Source organism: Myotis yumanensis, unplaced genomic scaffold (assembly GCF_028538775.1).
Source record: "Myotis yumanensis isolate MYYU_CA2020_CCGP unplaced genomic scaffold, mMyoYum1.0.hap1 SCAF_2, whole genome shotgun sequence".
Lineage (NCBI taxonomy): Eukaryota > Metazoa > Chordata > Mammalia > Chiroptera > Vespertilionidae > Myotis > Myotis yumanensis.
Window position 1 is genome coordinate 107,017,262 of NW_027223753.1, and position 13,538 is coordinate 107,030,799.

The 13,538-nt window shown below is 43.2% G+C and overlaps 1 pseudogene; it reads right to left on the reverse strand.

The window, feature by feature from the left end:
• Positions 1-348: 348 nt before the first annotated feature.
• LOC139002529 (transcription factor E2F5 pseudogene) lies at positions 349-10,178 on the reverse strand (annotated as a pseudogene).
• Between the last annotated feature and the right edge of the window lie 3,360 nt (positions 10,179-13,538).

Here is a 13,538-nt window from a genome sequence, read left to right on the forward strand (position 1 = left end):
TTTCATCTCTAGACTCCTATTTATTAATCTACGCACAGCCTTCTCCAGATTCTTGAACCCTTCTAGATGTTGGAACAAGAACCCCAGCACCTGTTTCTTTGTCTCCTCATTTCATTTGCCTCTTTATGTTTGTTTATATTTATTAATTAGATCTGCTATGACTCCCAGTCTTGGTAATATGTAGTAGGTGTAGTAGGTTTCCTGTGGGATTCAGTTGTGCTATCTCCCTGATCATCATACCTGGGTGCTCTAGGAATGTCCCTTGTGGGTGTTACATGGGTCCTCCTGTTGTAATTGAGTTTTGACTGCTATTGGCCTTTTTGCGCATGTGATAAATCCTCAGCCTGGCTAACTGTGAGGCTTAACCTCCAACACAGTCTGCAGGCTGCTATACAGGTGCTGATCACATGAAGCAGAATTCACCTCAGCAAGGTTTGGTGTCTGCTGAGATCTTCTTGTGGATATGTTGCTTGTGAAGCTTATTGGATCCTGGTCTGTTGTTGTCCAAATCTGGCCATTGGGGTTTTTGGTGATGGGCCTTTTTGGAGGTACTCTGGTGCAGGACAATGTTAGATTCTGCCTGTAACTGCCCCTGGGTATCTGTTTGGAGCTATTAGTGATCCACAGCTTATAACTCACTCTTCTGGGCCTAACTGTGTGCAGAGATGACCAAGCTGCAGACCAAGGTCAGCTTTTATCAACACTGGGTCTTGAAGAGGACCAGCAAATGTCTCAAAGCACCCAGATATTGCCTCTGCCTACAGGCTGCTAGTAGGCTTAGTCACTAAAAGAGCCTCCAACTATACTCCTCAGCAGGGCATAATCTCTACAGGATAGGGCAAGAAAGATTCCATCAGGTGAGGCTATTCTCCCTAGGCTGACACCACTTAGAGGGGAATATACTGCCTGAGAAAGATGGCTTCTGCAGTATGGGGGGATGACTCAGCACAGGAATCCTGGTGGCTGACCCTTCAGTGCTCTCCTCAGAGCCACCAACTCCAGACTCTCCTCACATGTCTCTAGTTCACTCTGCCATCCCTCCACTGGAGCCCAGGGTGAGTGGCTACAAATGAAATTTTGTGTGTTGGCCCCTTAAGAGGGTGCATGCATCTATAGCCATCTCTCCCTGGTGGACAGAGTCCCTGCTGCTTTTCATTGTTGGATGCTATGTGGATGCTTTTTCTGGTTCTGGTGCTTTAGTCTGGGGAGTCCAGCTTGGGGTTTAGGCCCCACACTCCCAGGGGGAACCTCTCCCACAGCCGAGTTGTCCCTCTGGGACTTTAGCTGCCACTCCTGGCTGCCCAACCAGCTCTCTCCCATCTTTGCACTTTCTACCAGTCTCTATGTGGCCTCCTCAGGCAGTCCTTGTTTATAATGCTTTTCTTGAACTAGTCTTCAGTTGGTTATTCAGGATGAATTTTCTATAATTTAGTTGTAATTCCAGTTTGGTCCTGGGAGGAGGTTAGTGTAGCTTCCACCTAATCTGCCACCATCTTGGATCCCTATTGTGCAGAAGTATTTTAAAGCTATAAAATATATGTGTTTAAAATTAATTATAAATGAACAGCATATTGTAATGAATTAAAGGTAATATTTTATAATATTATCATTAAATTAATAAAAACATCAGTTTTTAAATGATATCTTTGATATCCCTCATGACTTTGAAAACATCAAAATAGAAAATAAACTCCTTACTTTCAGAAGCCAAAGGTTCTGGCAGCATTTTTTTCAAATCAAAGAAACTTATGTTATCTGTCTGCCCCTCTCAGCTCTATTATGCCTGATTCTCAAACTTTCAGCTGTGATAGTATTCATAGTTAGGAGATGCTATAATACTGTCACAAAGATGTCGTGTTAACATTTAAGGATCTGGGAGTGTCTGGTACACATATTTGTTTTAAGTATATAGTCTATCTCTCAACTAATTCCAAATCAAACCTCAGAAATACAAAACTCCCTGGGATACTGCATCATGAATTCCCCTAACACAAACCTGTCCTTCTGTTCCCTCTCTTCAGGATAAACTAGTTATATGACCCATGAAGAGCCAATGTTGGGCAGCTCTCTGTTCACTGGGAAAGGGTTTCTGAGCCAGCATGTTAGTTCAAATATACTTCAAAATTAAGAACATGGATTCTGGACACAGATCACCTGGATATGATCTCAAACTTTGTAACTTACTAACAGTAAGATATCCTTGAGGAAACCACCAAATTTCTTTTTGCCTCAGTTTCTCCCACTGTAAAAAAGGAGTAATAATATTACCTGTCCAAGAGGTTTTTTGAAATATTAAATATGTTAATAAGTATAATGGTTGTAAGAAAATCTGGTATAGATTTTATTTGGAAGCCTATATCACTGTTAATATGTCTTGGAATACGAAGGTCAAATGCCACATCACTGCTCATTACTAGATTTGTGACCTTGTATATTTCACTTCGTTCATCTGACTTTATGTTTCTCATTAGTAAAATGAAATGAATTATTTCTACCCCTGTTATCTCATACTGACTTAAGGGATATCTTGCAGAATCTTGGGCACACAGCAGCCATCATCACATAATGAGTTTCAGAAGCAGGACTATGAGTCCACTATTATTGCATTTTCCTAAAGAGGTGTTTGAACTATGAAGCTAGGTGCTGACAGAGGTACTCTGTTCCCATTGCTTTCTCTTTTAAATGGGGAAAGCATAATAGTGATCTTGCTCAGGAGAATATATGCTTGGAGCTGTGATTTCAGGTTTTTTTTTTTAATTTTGTTTTATTGCTTAAAGTATTACAAAGAGTATTACATATGTCTCCTTTTGTTCCCGCCCCCCTTGACATTCCTCCGGCCTCCCCTACCCCCCAGTGTCTTATGTCCATTAGTTATGCTTATATGCATGCATACAAGTTCTTTGGTTGATCTCTTACCCACTCCTCCCATCCCCAAAGCCTCCCCAGCCTTCCCGCTGTAGTTTGACAGTCTGTTCGATGCTGCTCTGTCTCTGTATCTATTTTTGTTCATCAGTTTATAATGGTCTTTATTATCCATACATGAGTGAGATCATGTGGTATTTTTCCCTCATTGACTGGCTTATTTCACTTAGCATAATGCTTTCCAGTTCCATCCATGCTGTTGCAAATGGAAAGAATTCGTTCTTTTTTACAGCAGCGTAGTATTCAATTGTGTAGATGTACCACAGTTTTCTAATCCATTCATCTGCTGATGGGCACTTAGGCTGTTTCCAGGTCTTCGCTATGGTAAATTGCGCTGCTATGAACATAGGGATATATCCTTTCTGATTGTTGTTTCTGGTTTCTTGGGATATATTCTTAGAAGTGGGATCATTGGGTCAAATGGGACTTCCATTCTTAAATTTTTGAGGAAACTCCATACTGTCTTCCATAGTGGCTGCACCAATCTGCATTCCCACCAGCAGTGCACGAATGTTCCTTTTTCTCCGCATCTTCTCCAGCACTTGTCATTTGTTGATTTGTTTATGATAGCCATTCTGACAAGTGTGAGCTGGTACCTCATTGTTGTTTTGATTTGCATCTCTCAGATGATTAGTGATTTTGAGCATGTTTTCATATGTCTCTTGGCTTTCTGACTGTCCTCTTTTGAAAAGTGTCTATTTAGGTCCTCTGCCCATTTTTTGATTGGGTTGTTTATCTTCCTTTTTTAAGTTGTATGAGTTCCCTGTAAATGTTGGAGATTAAACCCTTATTGGTGATAACATTGGCAAATATGTTCTCCCTTGCAGTCGGCTTTCCTGTTCTTTTGTTGATGGTTTCTTTTGCTGTGCAGAAGCTTTTTATTTTGATGTAGTCCCATTTGTTTATTTTCTGTTTAGTTTCCAATGCCCTAGGAGCTGTATGGGTGAAGAAATTGCTTCAGTATATGTCTGAGATTTTGTTGCCTTTGGATTCCTCTAGTATTTTTATGGTTTCCCCTCTTACATCTAAGTCCTTTATCCATTTTGAGTTTGTTTTTGTATATGGTGTAAGTTGGTGGTCTAGTTTCATTTTTTTGCATGTATCTGTCCAATTTTCCCAACACCATTTATTGAAGAGACTGTCTTGACTCCATTGTATGTTCTTGCCTCCTTTGTCAAATATTAATTGGGCATAGTGGCTTGGGTCGATTTCTGGGTTCTCTATTCTATTCCATTGATCTATATGTCTGTTCTTGTGCCAGAACCAAGCTGTTTGAAGAACAGTGGCTTTGTAATACAGCTTGATATCTGGTATTGAGATCTCACCTCCTGTGTTCTTCTTTCTCAGGATTGCTGCAGCTATTTGAGGTCTTTTTTTATTCAAGATGAATTTTTGGAATGTTCGTTCTAGATCTGTGAAATATGCCGTTCGTATTTTAATGGGGATTGCATTGAATCTGTAGATTGCTTTGGGTAGTATGGACATTTTGATGATGTTGTTTCTACCAATCCATGAACACGGTATGTTCTTCCATCTGTTTATGTCTTCCTCTATCTCTTTTTTCAGTGTCCCGTAGTTTTTCGTATATAGGTCTTTTACCTCTTTAGTTAAGTTTATTCCTAGGTATCTTAATTTTTTTGGCGTGATGGTAAATGGGATTGCTTTTTTAGTTGCTCTTTCTGTAAGTTCACTATTGGTGTATAGAAATGCCATAGATTTCTTGGCGTTAATTTTGTATCCTGCTACATTGCCAAAGTCATTTATTAAGTCTAATAGTTTTTTGATGGAGTCTTTAGGGTTTTCTATGTACAGTATCATGTCATCTGCGAATAAGGACAGTTTTACTTCTTCTTTTTCCAATTTGGATGCCTTTTATTTCTTCTTCTTGTTTAATCAAATGGCTAATACTTCCAGTACTATGTCGAACAGGAGTGGTGAGAGTGGGCATTGCTCTCTTGATCTGGTATTTCTTCTGTCCATTCTGATCCATCTCTGGAAGAGGAATCTCCAGCTGCATGTCAGCAGGTGCCTGGATGGCCAACAGTGTGTCACCGTTGAAGTAATTGCAGATGTCCTTATGAGTCACGTAGGAAAACCTGCTGTTGATGGCGTCATCCATCACATTTCTGATGCTATGCTGCAGCCATGACATCTGCTGACCCAGTTCCCTTTTCTTCAGGTCCAGGTCCTTGACCTTGGCTCTGAGGTCTCTCAGTCTCTCCAGGACTTCCTTAGTGTTGCAGCCAGTGCCCACACCTTTCAACTAGATGCTGTTTTTTTTATTTTTTTCTCTATCAGGTGGATCCCTTCCAAGACGTTGGTGATATCATAAATTCTTCTTTTCTGCCTTACAGTCAAAGTATCTGCAGCTGTCTTGAAGTCCCACACACCATCCTGAGCCTCCTACAGCAGCCACATGAACTTGGTGGTGACACATATGCTTTATTTTTAGGTGAGAGTAATGGTATTCTGGAGCTGGCTTGCATAGGCTAAAAAGAGGCAATGGTGAGCATCTCTTTTCACATCTGCATTCAGTTACATCACATTGGTAGATTGAAATCAGCTATGACAGGAGTATGTTCACCAAGGTAATAATTAATTTCTTTAAATCAAAGCCTTTAATCCCCTGGGAAGGCAATGATTTACCATTTACCAGCACACTACTGAGTCAGGTTAATTCCCTAATTCCATAACTCAATAAGGATGTTATAAGAAAAGGAAATTACAGACTAAAATTATATATGAACATTTTTGTAGACATCTTCAACATAATATCAACCAATATAACCCTGCAAAAACCAAGAAAATATCAAGTAGAATATGGAAATATGATTGACATTTTAGGAATAGAGCATTGGCCTGCAAAGTTAGTTAAATATTCTAAATCAGTCAATGTAGCTTACCAATTTACTAAAATAAGGAGAAAAACCAGGTGATGTTATCACCAGATGCATAAAATATTTTAATTAATTTTAAATTGATAAATATTTCAGAAATTTAGAAACATAATTAAACTTCAATTTTATTAAGAGTGTCTATTAAAAACCTAGAGCTAACAACATACAGGGGTGAGGCAAAAGTAGGCTTACAGTTGTGAGTATGCAATACACAGAGTTTACTCTTATATTCTTATTTATTTATTAATTAATATATTATTTACCAGAGGCCCGGTGCACAAAATTTGTGCACTGGGGTGGGGGGGGTCCCTCAGCCCGGCCGGTGCCCTCTCACAGTCTGGGACCCCTCAGGAGATAATGACCTGCTGGCTTAGGCCTGCTCCCAGGTGGCAGAGGGCAGGCCCAATCCCTAGGTGCAGCCCCTGGTGGGGCTCAGAGCAGGGGTGATTGGGGAGTTGGGGCGCTGCCCCCTGTCATGCACAGAGCAGGGCGGATCGGGAGGTTGCGATGCCACCCTTAGTCATGCTCAGGGTAGGGCCGATTGGGGGGTTGGGGCACCTCCCCCTGTCACACTCAAGGCAGGGTCTATAGGGAAGTTGCGGCACCACCCCCTGTCACGCACAGAGCAGGGCCGATCAGGGGGGTTGGGGCTCCGTACCCTGTCACGTACAGAGCAGGGCCGATCAGGGGGTTGAGGAGCTCCCCCCTGTCACTCACAGAGTAGGGCCAATAGGGGAGGTTATGGCTCTATTCCGTCACACACAGAGCAGGGCCTGTGAGGGGTGGAGTTAGGGCGCCACACCCTGTCACACACAGAGCAGGGCCAACCAGGGGGTTGGGGCGCCTCCACTGTCACACTCAGGGCAGGGCCGATGGGGAGGTTATGGCTCTACCCCATCACACACAGAGCAAGGCCCGTGGGGGTGGGGGGGTTGGGGCGCCGCCCTCTATCACCCACAGAGCAGGGCCGATCAGGGGGTTGGGGCGCTGCACCCTGTCACACACAGAGCCTCAGGGTGATCAGGGGGTTGGGGAGCTCCCCCCTATCAGGCACACAGCAGGGCTGAGCAGGGGATTGGGGCACCTTCCCTTGTCACACACAGAGCCGCAGGGTGATCAGGTGGTTTGGGTGCTGCCCCCTGTCACGCTGATCCCGGTGCTGGGAGGCATATTACCCTTTTACTATATAGGATAGAGGCCTGGTGCATGGGTGGGGGCTGGCTGGTTTGCCCTGAAGGGTGTCCTGGATCAGGGTGGGGGTCCCCACTGGGGTGCCTGGCCAGCCTGGATGAGGGGATGATGGCTGTTTGCAGCTGGTCACACCCCCTTCAGGGTGGGGGTCCCCACTGGGGTGCCTGGCCAGCCTGGATGAGGGGCTGAGGGCTGTTTTCAGGCTGCCGGGTGACTGAAGCTCCCAACCGCTCCTTTTTTTCTTTTTTTTAATTCTAGGCCAGCTTTAGCTCTGAGGCTTCTGCTGCTCAAATCAGGTTTCTGGCCTTTGTTTACCTTCTGTATTTGAAACAATGTTGCGGTCCTGCTGGCTGAAGCTTAGCTGACTAAAGCAGGTTTCTGGTGTTTGGTTTAGTTTCTATATTTGTTACAATGTTTCTTAGAGTTGCAGCTCAGAGGCCAGCAAGGCAGGCGGAGAAGCTTGGCTTCCTCTGTCACTAAAGCAAGCAAGCCTCCCTGTTCGCATCAGCTGCCTGGCTGCCGGCCGCCATCTTGGTTGGCAGTTAATTTGCATATCTCACTGATTAGTCAATGGGAAGGGTAGCGGAGGTACAGCTAATTACCATGTTTCTCTTTTATTAGCTAGGAGGATACTTACTAACCTACTTTTCCCCACCCATGTATATAAAGGTAAATTATCAATAGTTTTTTCTTAAAGAAAATTGAGAAGAAAAGTTGTCCACTGCCATTACTTTTATTGACCATTATAATGGACTAGAGGCCCGGTGCACAAAAATTTGTGCACTCGGGGGATCCCTCAGCCTGGTCTTTGCCCTCTTGCAGTCTGAGACCCCCTCAGGGGATGTCCACCTCCTGGCTTAGGCCCGCTTCCCAGAGGATTGGGCTTAAACTGACAGTCAGACATCCCTCTGGCAGCCCGGGAGCCCTCGGGGGATGTCCACTTGCAAGCAGGGAGCAGGCCTACGGTGCAGTCGGACATCCTTAGTGCTGCTGAGGAGGTGGGAGAGGCTCCCACCACCACCGCTGTGCTGGCAGCCATCAGCCTGGCTTGTGGCTGAGCAGAGCTCCCCCTGTGGGAGCACACTGACCACCAGCAGGCAGCTCCTGCATTGAGCTTCTGTCCCTGGTGGTCATTTTCTGTAATAGTGACCAGTCATTCTCAGTAGTTCTGCTGTTAGGGTCAATTTTCATATTACCCTTCTAGTATATAGGATAGAGGCCTGGTGCATGGGTGTGGGCTGGCTGGTTCGCCCTGAAGGGTGTCCCGGATCAGGGTGGGGGTCCCGCTTGGGTGCCTGGCCAGCCTGGGTGAGGGGCTGATGGCCATTTTCAGGCTGGCCACGCCCCCTGGTGACCCAAGCTCCAGCAGCTTTTTTTTTTTAGCAGGTATCTGGGATTTGTTTATCTTCTATAAATGAAACTCTGTAGCCTTGAGCGGAGCCCAGGTCTGGCCAGGGTAGGTGGGAAGCTTGGCTTCCTCCGTCACTGGGGGCAACCCAAGCCTCCTGCTCACTCCAGCTCTGTGGCCGCTGCCATCTTTGTGATGGAGTGATGGTTAATTTGCATATTACGCTTTTATTAGATAGGATGTTCTATCCAATTCAAAAAAGGAAGAAACAGAAAGTAAACATATTAAGATTATAAAGTAAAATGTATTTTTTTTAATTGATTTCAGAGAGAGGGAAGGAGAGGGAGAGAGAGATAGAAACATCAATGATAAGAGAATCATTAATGGACTGCCTCCTGCATGCCCCCTACTGGGCATGTGCCTTTGACTGGAATCAAACCCAGGACCTTTCAGTCCACAGGCCGACACTCTATCCACTGAGCCAAACCTGCTAAGACAAATGTAATTATTTTTATTAGCAAATTATGATTACACACAAAAATTCAAAAGACTCTATAAATAACTGTCAGAACTAATATGTAAGCTTGGAAAGGTAATAGTAGCTAAGTCAATATACACAAAATCAATAGTATTTCCAAATACTACAAACAAAAACTAGAAAATATAATTTAAAAGATGCATACAACAGCATCAAAGCATTAAATATCTAGTTTAAAAAAGTTGATAGCCCTAACCGGTTTGGCTCAGTGGATAGAGCGTCAGCCTGTGGACTGAAGGGTCCCAAGTTTGATTCCAGTCAAGGGCATGTACCTGGGTTGCGGGCACATCCCCAATAGGAGGTGTGCAAGAGGCAGCTGACCAATGTTTCTCTCTCACCGATGTTTCTAACTCCCTATCCCTCTCCCTTCCTCTCTGTAAAAAAAATACAAAACATATATATATATATATATATATATATATATATATATATATATAAATGTGTAAGACTGCTACTGTGTTAACTACAAAACCTAGATGACAGAAATTAAAGAAGACCTACATAAAAGATAGAGATACCATTCTCTCATCTTGGATGCTTCAATATCTTTTAAATGTCAGATCCAATAAAATTCCAAACAAAAATCCCAGCAAGGCCCTTGCTGGTTGGACTCAATGGATAGAATGTTGGCCTTGGGATTGAAGGATCCCAGGATCAATTCTGGTCCAAGGCACATGCCTGGATTGTGGACTCGATCCTCAGTTGGGGGCATGCAGGAACAGCTGATCGATGATTTTCTCTCATCATTGATATTTCTATCTCTCTCTCCCTCTCCCTTCCTCTCTGAAATTAAATTATATATATATACATATATATATATATATATATATATGTATATATATATATATATTTTTTAAATCCAAGCAAGATTTTTGTTTGTTTGTTTGTTTTGTGGAAAATGGGTAGAGGGGAATAGCCAAAGACTCCTAAGTTTTTCAGCTATGTTTGGCTTTTTAAAACTATTCACATGCTATTCATTGATAATAAAAGTTAATGTAAAACTTCTTGATGTGCCCTACATTTTTTATGCCATGTGACAAGCTAGATAGTTCAGAAGAGAACCTGAGATACAGACTTTACAAACATCAACTTTATTTTATTTTATTTTATTTTACTTTATTTTCCAACCACAATTTACATTCAATACCATTTCACACCAGTTTCAGATCTACACCAAAGTGGCCAGAAAACCATTCACTCTACAGGTGGGTGCTGCCCCTGCCCCAAGCACCCACCTAGCCCCATATTCAGTTATCTTAACATTATTGACTGTATTTTCCATGCTGCAAAACGCATCTCTGTGGTTTTTCTGCAACTATCAATTTGTACTGCTTAATCCCTTAACTTTTCTACCCAGTCTCCCAAATCTCCTCTCCTCTGACAACTGTCAGTTTATTCTCTGTTTCTATGAGTTTTGTTATTTAGTTTATTTTGTTCATTAGACTCCACATGTAAGTAAAATCATATGTTATTTGTCTTTCTCTGACTGGCTTATTTTACTTAGCTTAATGCTCTCCAGGTCCATCCATGCTGTCACAAAAGGTAAGATTTTCTTCTATTTTACAGCTGAGTAGTATCCCATTGTGTAAAGGTATCACTCATCTACTCATAAGGGATGGGCACAGGAGAAAATCCAATAGAGAATGAGTGGGAAGAAGCGGGGTGCTGGAAGCCAATTCACCCTGGCTACTTGAGGCAGTCCCTGCAGGGATGTTTCAAAGGACCTTGATATGGAGATGAGAAATGCCCTAGCCTTTGGAATGGAATGGATGGGATTAAGATCAAATAGGATAAATGCAGATGTAAGAGGACAATAGGGGAAGGAACTTGGCTAGGAGAAGAAAGGTTGTTTCCCCAGGTGAGGATTTTTATCAATAAACCCTTTAACTGAGTGTCAGAGGGGTGGTTGGTCGCTTTGATCTTTGCTTGGAGTGACCTCCTTCAGTTACTTCCTTGTAGCTTAGTGGAACAATAGAGTAACCTTTGAATGGAGTTGGGAAGCCCCCTGGCCTTTTGTATAGAATGGATAGGATTGGAAACAAATAATATATAAACAGATGTTAGATGACAATAAAGAGAGGTACCTGGCTAAGAGGAACCTGGCTATGATGATCACCTGAACACTGCCTCCCTGTCATTCATTCTTCGCCGACTCAGTCCACACCTTGGGGAACCCCTGGACCCGTTGGGGCTGGACCCCAGCAGCGGGGAATCAATCTCAGAGAATGGGTGTCTAGAAACCAGAGAAAGAAGAGTTCAGAAAAGAATTTGTCAACATCACCAAATGCCCTAGTAAAGTCAAGTAAGATAAGGTTAAAAGGATTCCTTGGTGAAAATAAGGGAATGGTGGAAGTGCAGGAGAAACCACAGTGAACTGGGTGGTAAGTAGGTGAGGAATTGGAGAAAGAAAGAAAAAAAAATCAAGCTTCAATATGAAAGAGGAACAACAAAAGATAGAGGTAGATATATGATAGAAGGATATTTGATTAAAAATAATAGAATCCAGAGCAAATCTAAATACTGAGAAAAATATTCTTGTGATTGGTCCCTAAACTTGTTTGCACATGAGAATAACATGGATAATTTAGAAAATTCCAGGTCCTTTGTGTACATGAGGTCAAAGGGCAAATGGGAAATCTCTGAGCTGTGAACCTAAAACTACTTTTAAAATAAGTCTATTTTAAAAATTTTTGTGTTAATTGCAGTTTTACTAGTAGTAGCTAAGATGTGAAAGTAACCTAGATGTTCAATACATGAATAGTTAAAGAATATATATATATATATATATATATATATATATATATATCCTATCTAATAATAGACAAACATGGTAATTAACCGTACCTCCGACACGCTTTCCATTGGCTAATCAGGGTGATGTGCAAATTAACTGCCAGCAAAGATGGCGGCTGGCAGGGAGGCAGCTGAAGCAAACAAAAGGCTTGCTTGCTCCAGTGATGGAGGAAGCCAAGGTTTCCCGCCTGCCGCTGCCGGCCTCTGAGCTGCACTCTAAGAAACAATGTTGCAATTATAGAAGCTAAACAAACCCCAGAAGCCTGCTTTCAGCCAGCCGGGCCTCAGAGCTGGAGTTGCAACAGTGTTTCAATTATAGAAGCCAAACAAAACCAGATACCTGCTTTCAGCAGCCGAGGCCTCAAGCTGGAGCCGAGCCTCAGAGCTAAAGCTGGCTCTCAGCTCCAGTGACAGCCATAGAAGGTAAATAAATCCCAGAATAATAATAAAAAAAGAATAAAAGGAGAGGTTGGGAGCTTCAATCACCCACCAGCCTGAAAACGGCCCTCAGGCCCTCACCCAGACTGGCCAGGCACCCCACTGGGGACCCCCACCCTGAAGGGGGTGCGAACAGCTGCAAACAGCCATCATCCCCTCATCCAGGCTGGCCAGGCACCCAAGCGAGACCCCCACCCTGATCCAGGACACCCTTCAGGGCAAACCAGCCAGCCCACACCTGTGCACCAGGCCTCTATCCTATATAGTAAAAGGGTAATATGCAAACTGACCCTAACAGCAGAAGGACTGGGAATGACTGCTCACTATGACACACACTGACCACCAGGGGGCAGATGCTCAATGCAGGAGCTGCCTGCTTGTGGTCAGGGCGCTCTCACATGGGAGGAGCTCTGCTCAGCCACAAGCCAGGCTGATGGCTGCCAGTACAGCGGTGGTGGTGGGAACCTCTCGTGCCACCTCAGCAGTGCTAAGGATGTCCAACTGCAGTTTAGGCCTGCTCCCTGCTGGCAAGTGGACATCCCCCGAGGCCTGCCGGGCTGCCAGAGGGATGTCTGATTGCCATCTTAGGCCCAATCCCCCAGGGAGCAGGCCTAAGCCAGCAGGTGGTCATCCCCTGAGGGGTCCCAGACTTCAAGAGGGCACAGGCCCAGCTGAGGGACCCCCCTTTCTCCCCCCACCCAGTGCACAAATTTTTGTGCACCAGACCTCTAGTATATATATATAATGAAATATTATTCAACAATTCAAAAGAATGAAATCTTTCCATTTATGACAACATGGATGGACCGATAGGGTGTTATGCTCAGTAAAGTACATCAGATAAATACTGTATGAAAAAAGACAAATACCATATGCTTACACTGATATATGGAATTCAAAACAAAAGAAAACAAATGCACAAGTAAAACAAAATAGAAACAGATGCAGAGATACAGAGAACAGCTGATACTGGGAAAGGGGAGTGGGGTAGGAGGATGGTAATAAAATAAATCAATAAAATACACTAAAATCAAACACAGTGGCTCAAAAAGAAAAAAAAATCCAGTGCCCAGGTAATACCTAATTATTGAAATCAATTACTGGAGATAGGACAAAAACATCAATAGTTCTTCAAAGATTCCAGGGGATACCAATGTATACTATAGATGCATGAGAACCACTGCACTAGTCTAGTACTTCTCACACTATAGTGACAATTAAAATTATCTTAAGAATTTGTTAAAACAGAAAAAAAAATTTAGGTGAGGGAGAAGATGGCAGCTGAATAAACAGACCTTTCTTGCAATAGAACAAAATTTGAGAACAATCACCCATAATTACCAACTGATGTCCTGCTGAGGCGGAGAACAGAAAAAACCTGGAGGCTGGTGGGAAAGACAAGGTTGACCCA